This window comes from Caretta caretta, chromosome 5 (assembly GCF_965140235.1).
Source record: "Caretta caretta isolate rCarCar2 chromosome 5, rCarCar1.hap1, whole genome shotgun sequence".
Taxonomy (NCBI): Eukaryota; Metazoa; Chordata; order Testudines; family Cheloniidae; genus Caretta; species Caretta caretta.
In genome coordinates this window covers 99,272,854-99,286,663 of record NC_134210.1, presented here as the reverse complement: position 1 = coordinate 99,286,663, position 13,810 = coordinate 99,272,854, and the positions used below count along the sequence as shown (strand labels likewise).

General features: G+C 43.3%; 1 long non-coding RNA gene across 1 annotated transcript; it reads left to right on the top strand.

The window, feature by feature from the left end:
• Positions 1-3,584: 3,584 nt before the first annotated feature.
• Positions 3,585-13,553, top strand: LOC142072198 (uncharacterized). Its single transcript, XR_012668590.1, has 2 exons — positions 3,585-3,719; positions 12,522-13,553. It is a non-coding gene; the product is annotated as an uncharacterized LOC142072198 (long non-coding RNA).
• Positions 13,554-13,810: the final 257 nt, after the last annotated feature.

Here is a 13,810-nt window from a genome sequence, read left to right as displayed (position 1 = left end):
TGTGATAGTACGGCTCCTAGCTCTCCTTTCAAGACATCTGTAGAGAGCTTGCTATCTTTCACTGGCTTCTCAGATGTGTATTTTTGGGGGAGATTGGAGTGAAAGGATGGTCATTTTCTGCATGAGCAGTGGGATTTACATTCACAGATACCTGTGTGTAGAAATGTAGAAGGTGCTAATTTACACGCTACTTTTTGAAAATGTGGTACTTTGCTTATTTTGCTCCCTTCACAACTTAGTTGTTTTATGCTATGGTCTGTGATCAATGGAGGTAACTACTTACCCAAGCTGAATCAGTATTACCAGCCTGTTCAGATTCACTTGGCATGTTCACTTTTTTAAAAAATAAATATTTGTACTTGCTTGAACAGCACAGCGCTGACTTTTCACTTTGGGAAGGAATGTGATTGTTTTCTCAGAATTACTGAGCTGTTCATTCATCGTGGGTCAAATCCAGGTCATACAAAAGTCAATGGGAATTTTGCCGCAGAATTCCGTGGGACTTGGAATTGGCAATGCTATTTATGCTGTGTTTATGGTTATTCCTGACTGTGTTGTCTTATGCTATTTTAAATATTTAAGGTGACATTGTGCAAGCCTTACTCACATTGGGGCATACTTAGTCAGCTGACTCAATGGGCTGACTCATGACAGTAACTGAGCATAAGGAGTTGACAATCTGGCATAAATAATCAAAGTACTAAAACAGAAGATGTTTGTAAGGACTCCCCCTCCCCACCCCCCCTCAGATTTATATTTTTCAGAATATAAATGCTTGGGGTGAAGTTTTGTTGGGAGCAGGAGTTATTGTAATACAGAGGGTCTCAAACTTTCACACTGTAAACTGCTTGCTGGGTAAAATTCACTTCTGTGCAGAGGACCAGCACGAGACTTATGCCCCACTAATTTTCTATGGGCCAGATCCTTAAGTCTGTCTAAACTGGGCTTGGTGCAAGACAAGGTACAAGACAGGTGGCTATAAATTTCCTTTCCATTTCCCCAGTGCTGTGGCCAGTTTGCCCCCCAGTGTAAATTAAGCCCCATGGGCACCATCCTGCTGGCACAGGATAAGCAGAGCACACTATGCTCTGGCCATGCCCCTCCCACTCTTGACCACACCCACAGATGCTCCCTTTACTGGAAAGTATGCCAGCTTCAGGCAACTGGTGATTTTCTTATGACAAGGGGGATCTCCAGCTGTCCTAATAGGGCAGCTTTGCAGTGCCAAGTCTGAGCTTGGGCCGGTTGTCAGCACAGGGGTGAATTTCATCCTTTCAACCCAACATGGTCACGTGGATTCCCTCTTCTCCCAACATCCCAGTCACAATTCTTGCTGTGTTCTCACACCATCCCTATGGCAACAATAGCACAGTATTTCTGTATTTATAACAGTCTCCAATTTGATGGGAGACTCTAATTCAACGCATTCATCTGATATCAGACATTTGTAAATGAACAATTATGTGAAAATCTAAGATATTGCTTTTTCAAACAAATGATACATTTATTAGCACTCAGATCTCTGGTGAAGATATACTACCCAAAAAGTAACCACTGTGCAAAATTCAGCACATGCCTTGACTTAGCTGACTTTTGTGGAGTGGGTATTATAGCAGAAGTTCAGCTATCAGAAGCACTGTTCCATTATGTTATGGAATGTGCAGAGGTGTCCAGATCAGATGTATGATCATCACACATGACGATGTCATTCTGCTTGTGCATGTGAATTAAGAAATAAACACATTTTCATCACGTCAAAAGCAATAAACCGCATAAATGAGGACAGACAAGTTAAGTTTACAAACATTTTAAATTAAAGACTCTATGGCATTATTAGTACCGAAAGAAAGTACATAAATATTTCAGTTAGCACAGTGTAAATCCTAATCTTTAAATAGGTAAGTGATGTGCTTAATGCTTTCTAAAAATCTGATTATGCAATGTACTGGATTGAGTATGTGATTATTCCTTTGTTAAACTTTGAAAGAGCGTTTCCTTTTCAGGATCGTTGACTTTGACTTTCTAGTGTCATGTCAACAATGCTTATGATCCTTTGAGATACATAACTCCTCAATGTCAACAGCCAGAAAGGTAAGATTAAAATTGCATGTTTTTACAAGCTAAGTCTAATTTATGATCAGACACAAAGGGCTAGAAAATAACACCTCAGAATGCGAGAAATAGCATTGGACATCACATTGGTGTAGAGTGTGTAGAACAAAATAACGTTTGGGGTTTTACCTCATTGCATAAGAACCGGCCAACACTTTTAAAAAATGTGTCTTTTCCTCTTTTAAAAAGGGCCATTGAATGAAGATAGGAATGAATTTGGACTTCAGGTATTGTACGTACCATGAAATTGATGATTAAAAAGAAAGTAGGGATGGGTGAATTGGCTTGGGAAATGTCCCAAAGAGTCTAAACCATGCCCTCTTTGCACTCAGTGTGTGTGCACCAGTCTTCTGTAACCGTACCCTGCGTTTCAAACTTCCACCAGTCTGCTGTGCTATTGCTCTGCCCCTCAATGGTTTCCTCTGCACAGGTGAGCAAACAGGAAGTAGCAAACGTCTACTTCCTGTGTAAATCACTCTTTGCTTAGGTAAGAGAACAAACGACAGAGGGACCATTTTGGATGGACAAATGTTTTTAATAGCATTTAGCATAGCAAAATAGTAGGCAGGCCAGATCACAGAGTCGGCTGGGAGAATTTTGTTACTTCTACAGACGAGTGGCAAACGTGCTGTACGAATATATTAATCAGGCTTTAAACAATATTTGTTTTTTCCAAAGCATCAACTAGCTTCTATGCAGACTCTCAAGAACTTTCAAAGCTCAAACTGAATTAGAACGGAAGAAAATTGCTTTCTTAGAGTTACTGTCTTTGACTCCCTCTTAGTCACAGGTTGCTTTTCAGAGGAGAAAACAGAATTATAGGGAGAGAAAAGAGAAAGAGGGGAAAAAGGCATCAGTCTGGTTGGGTGATAGAAAAAAGAAAACAACAAACTTATGCTCTTGTCTCACACTTTCCCTTTTCCTCACCATTCTGCATCCTTAGTGTCCTTCCAGATAGTTTTCTAAGCATGCAGTTGCTAATCATAGGCAGCGACTATTAATGGGGATGCATTGCTTGTGTTCTGGATCCTTTTAATTGGTACAGCTTATTCCATCAGGGGTTTTCATGCCCTTTGCCCCTGAAAGATATTGTGCTGGCCAGTGTCAGAGACAAGACCCTGGACTACCTCAGCTAGTGGTCTAACAATTATTTTGTATTACAAAGTGTGGCTATCGGGTGAAATTCACCCCAGTGCAGAGGGCTTGCAGAATGCTCTAAGCACCACTTGAGAGCTACATTAGGGGCAGAAGTGGTGCTCAGGGACTTGGTTTCTTCTATTTCATTATTTCTATCTGCAGGTCAGCAAAGATTTGATTAGTTTCTATGTTTTTCCACATCTAAAACCAGACCTATGCAATAAAGCAGTTGGAATCATAATGTTGTCAAGCACAAGTGTAACATACAATATCACTGGGACAGGCCAATTATACTCCAGTGTTGGGTAGCATTCCCTATTTTTGGCTGTGGGAGTAGGTAACCATGGTGATTGCAGCAGTGCTCCTTCTGCATACGAAGATTTCAGTGGAAAGTCTACAATTGCCAGCACTCACAGCCATGCTGCTTCCTTAACCCAGCAGGAGAACACACTCTCCTGCTCAGCCATGGGGTAAGTAATCGTGCTTGTCAGTGCATGGTAGCCTACCCCATTACTGTGCTAATCTATTCTGCCATTATACCTCCCAACCTTGTTAACACTGGATGTGGACACGACAAGCAGTACAGCTATCTGGGCTGATAGCCTGAGATTCATATTGCTACGATTCCATGTTCACTTTCTAAGCTCACATTCACAACATGTTGTTTTTGTCTGTTCACTCTCGGGATTATTGGGAAGAAATGGTCTAAGCCAGCAAAATTCATTTCCTGGCAGAGATGCAGCTGGTGTGGTGGTGCGCTGCTTCATGCTGATGTTATGCCTCCTCCGCTGCTTAATTACCAGGACTGAGAACTGCTGCTTTTTTAGGAGGAAGTGTCTTTTCTTGTGCCTTTTGCCAGAAAACATTTTTAAAGCCTGCGAAGAGAGGGATGGTGAATTACTGCTCGGAGAGGCATAACAGTTACTGACTAGGACTTTGTGGATGTGGAGGTATGGACTGAGCTGAAGCTGTTTTTAATGGCAGATGACCCCCATGTAGACTGCCACTCTTGGGCCAGGAACACAAGCACACACTGGTGGGACCACACTGTGATGGAAACATCGGATGAGCAGCAATGGGCCCAGAACTTTCCATGAGGAAAGGCCATAGGCACTGGCTTCCTCTGGGCCCAGGGAGTGCTCAACCCCCTGCTCCGCCCCAGGGCCCACCCCCACCTGACCCCTTCCCCTGACTCCCTCACCCCCATCCTGCCTCTTCCCGTGCCTGCTCTGCCCACCCACCCTATCTCCCAAGGCCCCACCCTCACCCTGCCTCTTCCCGCCCAGTTCCACCCCCTCTCCTGAGTATGCCCCATGCCGACTCCTCCCCCTTCCTCCCAGAGCCACCTGCACTGGGAGGGAGGGGGAGGAGTTGATTGGCGGGGCTGCTGATGGGTGGGAGGCACTGTGCAGGGACGGGTGGAGCTGGCTGCCAGTGGCTGCTAAGCATCCGCTAATTTTTTTCTGTGGGTGCTCCAGCCCTGGAGTCGGCGCCTATGGGAAAGGCACATTCATGGAGTTGTGTGAGCTTATCTCAGCACTTGAGATGCAGCACACCCAGATGAGCGAGTCACTAATTGTCCAGCAGTCTGTTGCTGTCGTTCCTAACTGCTACAAACCTGTTGGCAATCAGGTTGAGGCTGGAAAAATCTACAGCTGACACAGTGGTCACAGCAGTTAATGCTGCACTGTCCCCTAGGCTTGTCAGAATTGAAAATAGTCCTGAAATAATTGTTGGATTTGAATAGATGGGATTCACAACCTGTGCAGGTGTGATTGATGGGACGCATGTACCCTCTTACACCCGCCATTTGAAGTAAGTGAGTATATTAACAGGAAAGGATACTATTTGATCATCATGTAGGCGCTTGTGGACCACAATGGCATATTCATGGACACCTACACCAGGTGCACTGTCAGGGTCTTTGATGCCATGGAGTTCCACAAGTTGGGCCAATTTCAACATGGGCAAACTGGTACATTGTTTCCCGACTAAAAACACATTAATCAGTGGGGTGTCCTTGGCAAGTGTGATTTTAGGTGGTCCAACATATCTCTACAGCTCTGGTTGATGAAGCCTTCTCCTAACATGAGCCAACAGGACAAGATGCAGTTCAACTACGGCATGAGGAAGTGCAGGATGGTGGTAGAATGTGCCTTGGCTGACTAAAAGCAAGATGACACAATTTATTGACTCGTCTGGCCTGTGGCATGTTGAACGTTATGCGCGTGATTGGGGCATGTTGTGTGCTTCACAATGTTTGTCAGCTTACAGTGCTTTGGGCTAGAGTGGATTCCTGGTCATTTGAATTGGCATGTAATTAAAGACAACCAACAAAAGAACCCATTATGGCTGCAAGGTCTGCTACAGCAAAGGCTGTAAGGGATGCTGTTTGTGCTCACATATTTGAGCTGCATGGCAACTATACTGGGGCAGAATAATGGGGCTGTTGCATAGTGCACTGACAAGCTCCTTTCCAAGGCTATGACCACTCCCCTCTTCCTCTTTCTCTCCTTGCTGTCTGACTGTGGGGGTGGGGTCATGTCTTTGCAGATATCCTGGTTCCAAATGCACACCTGTCCCAAACAGATGCCTCCATGCTGAAATGAGGCTGTGTGCTCAGAATATGGTCCAATTCACTGTAAAACAGACAGGTTGTTGGGGCATCACTGAATCTCTTATCCTTATTGCTGGCCTTCCAGTAGCTCACCTTGAGCCCCTTAATCTTCTCCCTGCACTGCTGTCTGGTCTACTCAATCCATGATTGGTCAGCAGCTGCCTTGATACACATTCATATGGTTCAATGTTCCTCTTTGTTAAATTCATGAGTTTTGCTCACTTCAGCCCAAAGATGTATTCGTATGACCAGGTGCCTGCGCAATGATACACTGGCTTCTTATGGGCCATTGCTCTGCTGGTTCAAACACCAGGGATGGGTGAAGCTGGAGAAACTGCAAGTAGGGTGGGACTGAGGATACTGAGCTGAGGGATATGAGGGTAGACCACTCCCAGTCAGGGATCAGAACACAGGTAGCATAGGTAGATGGCAAGGTACTACACCGGAAAGGGATGGGAGCTTGTAATGGTCTGGAGGTCACCCTGGTGCGCCTACTGTGGTCAGCTGTGGTGCTGCAGGTGAGCCACTTCCCCAGTTTCCCCTTACCCCAAGTATAAACTAGTACAAGCTGACTTTCTAGTATTAAAGAGTCTCCCCTTTGGAGGGTCTTATGTATTTAACAGAAAAAGACAAAGAAAGCTTCAGTCAGCTACTTCACCAGAAACTCTCCACCTATGGGTTATAAGAACGAACATATTGGGGGCCAATGGTCTTTCTTGCTCAGTATCCTGTCTTCTGACAGAGGTCAGTGCCAGGTTCTTCAGAGGGAATGAACAGAACATGCAATCATTGAGTGATCCCTCCCCTGTCGTCCATTCCCATCTTCTGGCAATCAGAGGCCGGGGCACCCAGAGCATGGAGTTGCGTCCTTGACCCTCTTGACTAATAGCCTCCAAGAACATATCTAATTCTTTTTTTAACATTGTTACAGTGTTTGCCTTCACAACATCCCTTGGCAATGAGCTCCACATGTTGACTCTGCGTTGTGTGAAGAAGTACTTCCTGATGTTTGTTTTAAACTTGTTGCCTATTACTTTCACTGGGTGACCCCTGGTTCTTGTATTATGTGAAGGAGTAAATAATGCTCCCCTATTCATTTTCTTCACATCATTCACGATTTACAGACCTGTATCATATCCTCTCTTAGTCGTCTCTTTTCCAAGTTGAGAAGTCTCCTCATTCGGAAACTGTTCCATGCCCTTAATCATTTTTGTTGCCCTTCTTTGTAACTTTTCCAATTCTAATATACATTTTTTGAAAGGGGATGACCAGAACTGTGCACAGTATTCAAGGTGTGGGCATACCAGGGATTTTTATAGTGACATTATGATATTTTCTGTCTTATTGTCTATCCCTTTCTTAATGGTTCCTAACAGTCAGTTTCATGTCTTGCCCCTCTAGAGCCTGAGCACTCTCAAACTGAATTCCCTGACTGGAGCTTGGGCCTCTGCTGGACATTAGCAACAGTACACAACTCTTTGCTGAGCCAGTCCCTAATAGCTGCCCAGGAGGTTCCATACCCTGTTCATTCTCCTAGGCTGCTCTGGTCCTTATTAATACGGATTCCCATAAATGGCCCTGTTTCCTTCAGTAACTGAAGGGCTGTTATTTACACAACATGAACTCTTTATGAGCGGATTACAATGGCACCAGTCCCAGATTAATCAAATTGCGTGGGTCAGTCTGCAGACTCAGTGAAATGAATGTTCCAGCTGGTTCAATATTTCTTAACATCATTATGATGTTTGAAATCAACTGATGGGAAAGTGCCCCCTCTCCTGCAACTGTGACTTTTACACCTCTTGTAAATGCAAAGGGTACTTTAAAATTCACCTCTACATGGTCATTTCTTCGCTACCTGCTGAAAGCCTCTCTCCCCTTAAAGAGCACTGCAAGAGGGAGAGAGAGTGTGATTAAAAGGGCAGCATGCAAACACCATTTTCTCCAGAATAATATTTTTAAAGCCCTCTATGTTTTTAATAATCCCATTTAGAAATTTTTTTTTAAGACCAAGAATAAATGAGAGCAGGGTTAAATTAGAGATGTGGCAGTGTTTTCATTATAAAACACCATTCTGCAAGAGTTTCTAGTATGTTCACACACAAAAAAAAACCCCACTATAGGTTAAAACCAAGGAGAGAGGGCTTTTTTAAATGGCTGCTGAATTTGAGTGCAAAGTTAGGATGGAATTTAAGGCTCCCCCCCCCCCTTTTTTTTTTTTTTTGGTATTTGCATAGCTCACCATTTAAAACAAAACAAAGCAAAAGCTATTTTCTGAGTGACCCTATAAATCCCTGACCCTGCACTGCAGTTGGCTAATGGGACTCCAGATGTGCACGGAGAACTGCACTGGTGGGCAGGTTCAGCCACAATGATGATGAATAGTGTTGGTGGGTGGAGGCCCATATCAGGCTGCCTAGATTTTACACACGTAATGATAAGCGGCATAAAAGTAGATCTACAATTACACTAGCTGGGATAAAAATTTTAAGTGGTATAAATTCAACCCTCATCCTTCAGGATTTAAGATACTCCCGAACTGCCCTGGGTTAAGAGGAAACTTCCCCATAGGCATGTTAATGCATATTTGTCCATTTCAACACGCCAGCTAAACCTTCCTCTGAAGTCTCTGGAACTGAGGACTGTCTGAGACAGGGCACCAAATAAGATAGACCATTGGTCTGAATTTGAAAGGGAACTCCTTTGTTCAAATGTGTTAGTACAAGAAGTGCTTTTGGTGGTGACAGTGTTATTTTACATGTTGTGTTCTGCAAATGCTGAAAAATAAAGAACAAGCCAACATGGCTGCCTCCTGACTACACCAATCATTTACCATTTCTATTGGAAACTATTTCTCAAAATAAATTTGAGCCTTTTCTTATAATCGAAAAAGTTGTTAAAGCTCTTTACATATTTTGCCAGAAGGTGTTTGAGGATTCTGACACAGAAAAGAAATGTATGTTTGACTCATCTCTTTTTGTTCCGTTAGGAAGAAGGCTACAATCATTTCTGAGAAACAAAGTAATAGCTGTTTTCAAGAGAAGAGACTTTTTTATTTTTCTTTGCATTGCCTGGGCAACACGGGCTCAGAGAAGAAAATCGATACCTTTAAACAAAGAGTTCACCAGTCTTTGAATTAATGTAGTTATTTTAATCCCACCTAAACATGCATGGATTGGTTAATGAAGAGACTTAAAAGCCTTCTGATGATACAGAAAAAGGAAGCTGTGGGGGCAGATCAGTGTGTATTGGATTCTGATGATCCTATTCATGTTTCCAATTTACCAGATTTTTAAATCAACCCCCTCTTATCCGTGTTTCTGGTTTATTTTTCCTTTCCCTTTCTGCAGTGAGGCAGTGTGTCCTGAGCTTTGTCCCTGTAAAAAAATTATTCTCTCTAATGTAGTTTTACCATGTGAGTATATACAGTGATTGAAGTAAAAAGTAAAATGCCCATTGACTCCACTGGGAATGTGTTTCCTCACTCTTAAAGTATCCATAATCCATTAGCCTGGGAATAGAAGCCTCTCTCAAATTCATTCCTGACCCTGGTCTATTATGTGGCAGCTTTAGAGAAGGAACTGCTGTTATATTAAGGAACAGATGACTCTTGCAAAATCAAAGCCTTTAGATTGTTCCCAACTCATAACCATATTGCAGCATATTAGCTGATCCCTTGTCACTCCTGAAATGGTACAGTCCTAGGCTGTGAGCATTCCAGATTGCATAGCTTCTAAAGAAAGAGCTCTGACATGAACCAGTATTGTATCTGCCTTACAATCCCTTCCTAGCAGATGTGGTTTACTGAGGTCTGCTCTTGATGCCTAGAACTAAGCAAAGAGCAGGCCTCCATGGCTAAGGGTCTATAACTGTGAACACCATCCTGGGAGAGGTCCTCTTGAATCCCTCATTTGCCCGCCTTTAAGGCACTTGACAATATCCATCTGATTTGCTTGAACTGTCCTATATACTGCCCCCTTCCCTGCTTTTCCCCTTCATTTATAATAATTTGAGGACTGAGCCCTATTTCGGATACAGTGGTTGGACTTTGTCTGTTGGTTTTCCTTTGGTGCTAGAGTCCTTGCTCTCTCTCGTTTGAATATGTACGTGGGCTGGTTAGTTCTTTGACTCATTTCTGATATTTTGTGCTTCATTTTTACTGCACTGCTCTAGAAGCTTTTTGATGAATATTTTCTAAAGACTCAGTCCTGCAAGTAATTCCCTTGAATAGGGCTAGTCAGAAGTCTAAAGTCTAAAGTCAAGCAGATGCTTACCATGCTTTGCTGGATCAGGGCAAAATGCAAGCACCTCGAAGAACGAAGTCCTAAATGCACTGAATAAACGACTGTTCTCTGTAAGAAACACAGGAGACTTGCCAGTGGACTACAAGGGGGAAGGACACAAACCAGTACAGACACAAAACAGTTAATCTCAAGCTTTTAAAAGCAATTCTTAAAAACAACAGAAAGGGGGGAAAATCCAAAAAAAAAACTATAGTGTAAACTATACAGACACAAAAAGTACTTAACAGTGCCCCTTTCATAGGCAGCCTTGAATCGTGCAGCCAGAGTATGAGAGCTGAGAAATATGTCCATCATAACAGTGAAACATTTCATCTGTATGGCTCCTATTGAAATCACCTTCTAGACCCCTCCGGCAACAACATTAAGAACAGAAAACACTAAATCATCAATAGATAAAACAAAACAAGATAGAATGACATACATGATTATAACTAATATATAGAATAACTTTATGCCCACAGGATAGGTACTATAGGCATAAAAGTAGTGATGTGTGAATAGGAGAATATTCATATTTGGGAGAATCTGACAGCCAGAGTCCTACTATTCAGGTATTAGGACCCCCAAATCAGAGTATAATGCACATCTGAGTATCAAATTGGCACTTGCAACATATGCAGCAAAACACTTGGGGGTAGCTGAGTTAAGAATTGAATTATTTGTATTTTATGTTAATTTAGGCTGGAAGAGGCAGACTAGTGGTCTTTTATCTCCTTCCCCTCTAATGTCTTCAGAAGTACCCAAGCTTTTCCTTTATTACTTCTTGGAGCGTCCCCTCCTGCTTCTTAGGGGTCCATCAATGGGCCCTCCTCTCCCACTCTAAATCATGTCAGTAGATATCTTCACAGGGTGGGCACCTTGCCCACTCACCTTCTTACAGCACCAGAATTAGAACACTCCTGCAATACTGGCCTTTTAACTCACTAAAGACACCTCACACCTCACCTCACTTTTTAACTCACTAAAGAGTGCACTGTACTCTTTAGTACATATTGGCAAGGTTTCCCAATATTCCAGTCTACTCTGGGGTATGTCTGGTCGAGAGTTTTAAAGGGCATGTGCAACAAAGCCAAAGAAAGCATTTCCTGGTCCTGATGCTTGGAGGATGGGGAAGGAAAGTAAGCATTTCTTACATCCCTTCTGAAGATAGTTACTGGGGGGATTTAGGGCATATGGACCTACTGACTGGCTCCCTAGAGTAACTGAATGGAAAAGAGGGACTGCTAATCACTGAAGATCCAGAAGGGAACCACTCAGACACCCTATGAAGACACTGGGCATGAAGGGAAGACCACCAGACTACCCTCTGTCCAGAATTCACCTTATTATTAGGAAGCCTAAGTCCTAATAGGGGAGAGAGGTCCTGCATAAAGGGAATAACCCTGCCCACCCAACATCTTTCTTCTGGGGGCAGGCTGTGGAGACATACACCCATCAAACACCCCATTTGGGCCAAGGGAAGTGGACACTAAGAAAACAACTTCTCAGTATTTGGGCCAGGGCAAGGGAGACAGAGCATGGGGATGAATCTCATTTTCAGAACCGGTTAAAGCTAGCAATACTACACAGTTTGAGTCAAATTTAAGAGAGGGTTACTCACTTTGTGCAGTAACTGAGGTTCTTCGAGATGTGTATTCCTGTGGGTGCTCCACTTCAGGTGTCAGTGTGTCCCGGCACCCTTGGTCAGAGATTTATGGTAGCAGTGTCTGTGCGGGTCGGCATTTCGCAGTGCCGTTGGTGCACGACCCAAGCCCTCCAGTTCCTTCTTTACCGCAATATCCTAATGGCCAACTCTGAAGTAGAGGGGAGGAGGGTGGGTAGTGGAGCACCCACAGGGACACACATCTCGAAGAACCTCAATTACTGCACAGGGTGAGTAACCCCCTCTTCTTCTTTGAGTGCTGTCCCTGTGGGTGCTCCACTTCAGGTGACTGTAGAACAGTGCCCCTCAGAAGGCAGGAGGGACTTCAAGTTCATTTGAGTCACAGAGGTAAGTACAGTTAGGCCCACTATGGCATCAGCCGTGGAGTCTTAGTGCTCAGTGAATGTGTGGACAGAGGCCCAAGTGGCCACCCTACAAATCTCTAGTATTGGAACATTATTTAGGGACGTTATAGAGGTTGAAACTGATCATGTGGAGTGCACTCTGATGTGCGTAGGAGAGTCCGCGTTCCGAATATGATAGCAATATTGAATGCATGCAGTGATCCATTTAGACAGTCTCTGAGTGGAGATTGCGCAGCCTTTTGAATGTTCAGTAGTAGAAATGAAAAGTCTAGAAGATTGCTGGAAAGGTTTGGTCCTTTTCATGTAAAACACTAACACACACCTGACTGCTATTTTTTCCAAAGGTTTGGCAAGAGTGACAAACACTGCCCCGAGCTCCGTCTTCAGACGACGACGGTTGAGAAGAAACTGGAGGGCTCTGGTTGTGCGCGCGCTAGACGTGGCACCAATGGCACCGCGAGACGCCTACTGCGCATGTGTGACACGGCTACCGTAAATCTGGGATCGATGGTGTCCGGACGCATTGACACCTGAAGTGGAGCACCCACAGGGACAGCACTAGAAGAAGAATGTATTGTTTTTAAGAGGTTAGAGGAGGGAGATTCTCAACCTGATTCTGATCTCGTATATTAGTATCAGTTGCTCCACATCTTGTAAGATCAGCTGATCTTTTTCAATAACGTATGTTTTCAGGGATAGCATCTGAGACAGGAATAGATTTTGGGTACCTCTGGTTTTGGGTGAAACACTTTGTGCCTGATTTGCAGAAAGGCTGAAGTTCTATAGCTGCCAAGGAGGGTCATCAGCACCTCTGAAAACCAGGCACAAGGAGTTTCAAAGTGGGCACCCAAATACCTGGGGCCCAGAAAATTGGTGAACGCTTGTGAACTTGTGATTACTGTTTGGTGTGTGTCTCACTTTCATATTGCTGCTGAAGTCTGCATCTTTACAAGGCTTTATCTTACTCTGCTGGAAGAGGCTACAGAGCTGTAAATAATTACCATAGTATTACTGAAAATGCTTTCAGTTCTCTTTGGCTTTATTGGGTAACAGAGTGCTTTTCCTTGGTGGTGTCCCTTTCGTTCTATGTCACTTATTTTTGTTTAATTGATGTTGTTAAATATAGTGTAAATTAGGTAGAGCTTTCAAAGGTAACTTGGTTCTTTTTGCTGTACATACAAGGATCTTATGAGGAACTACATAAGAGACTTAAGGGAAATAGAAATTGAGATACGTATGGCTCTGTTCTATTGTTTTCACTCTCAGTAAGTAGGTTGGTGGAGAAAATTACAAAAATGTGTGTTGTGAATGGCAGAGCAGCAATGCCATGCAATGTGTGCCCCTTTTAAATTAAAATGTACATTCTTTTTTGAATACTTGATCTTACTGTGACTAAAATATTTGATGCAGAAATGTTTCCTAGAGTGTAATCCAGCAGAAGATATTAAACTTAATTATTTGCTGAAGAGAAAACATCACATAAATAACTCATTTTTATGTCGTATGGATTCTTATCTCATAATACCTTGTAAATCAGTGGTGCCAAACACGGGATCTAGTCTACTTAAAGTACTGCTCCGACCTTCATGAAGCATTCAGATGTGGCAGAATACAATACTTCATTTTTTAAAAT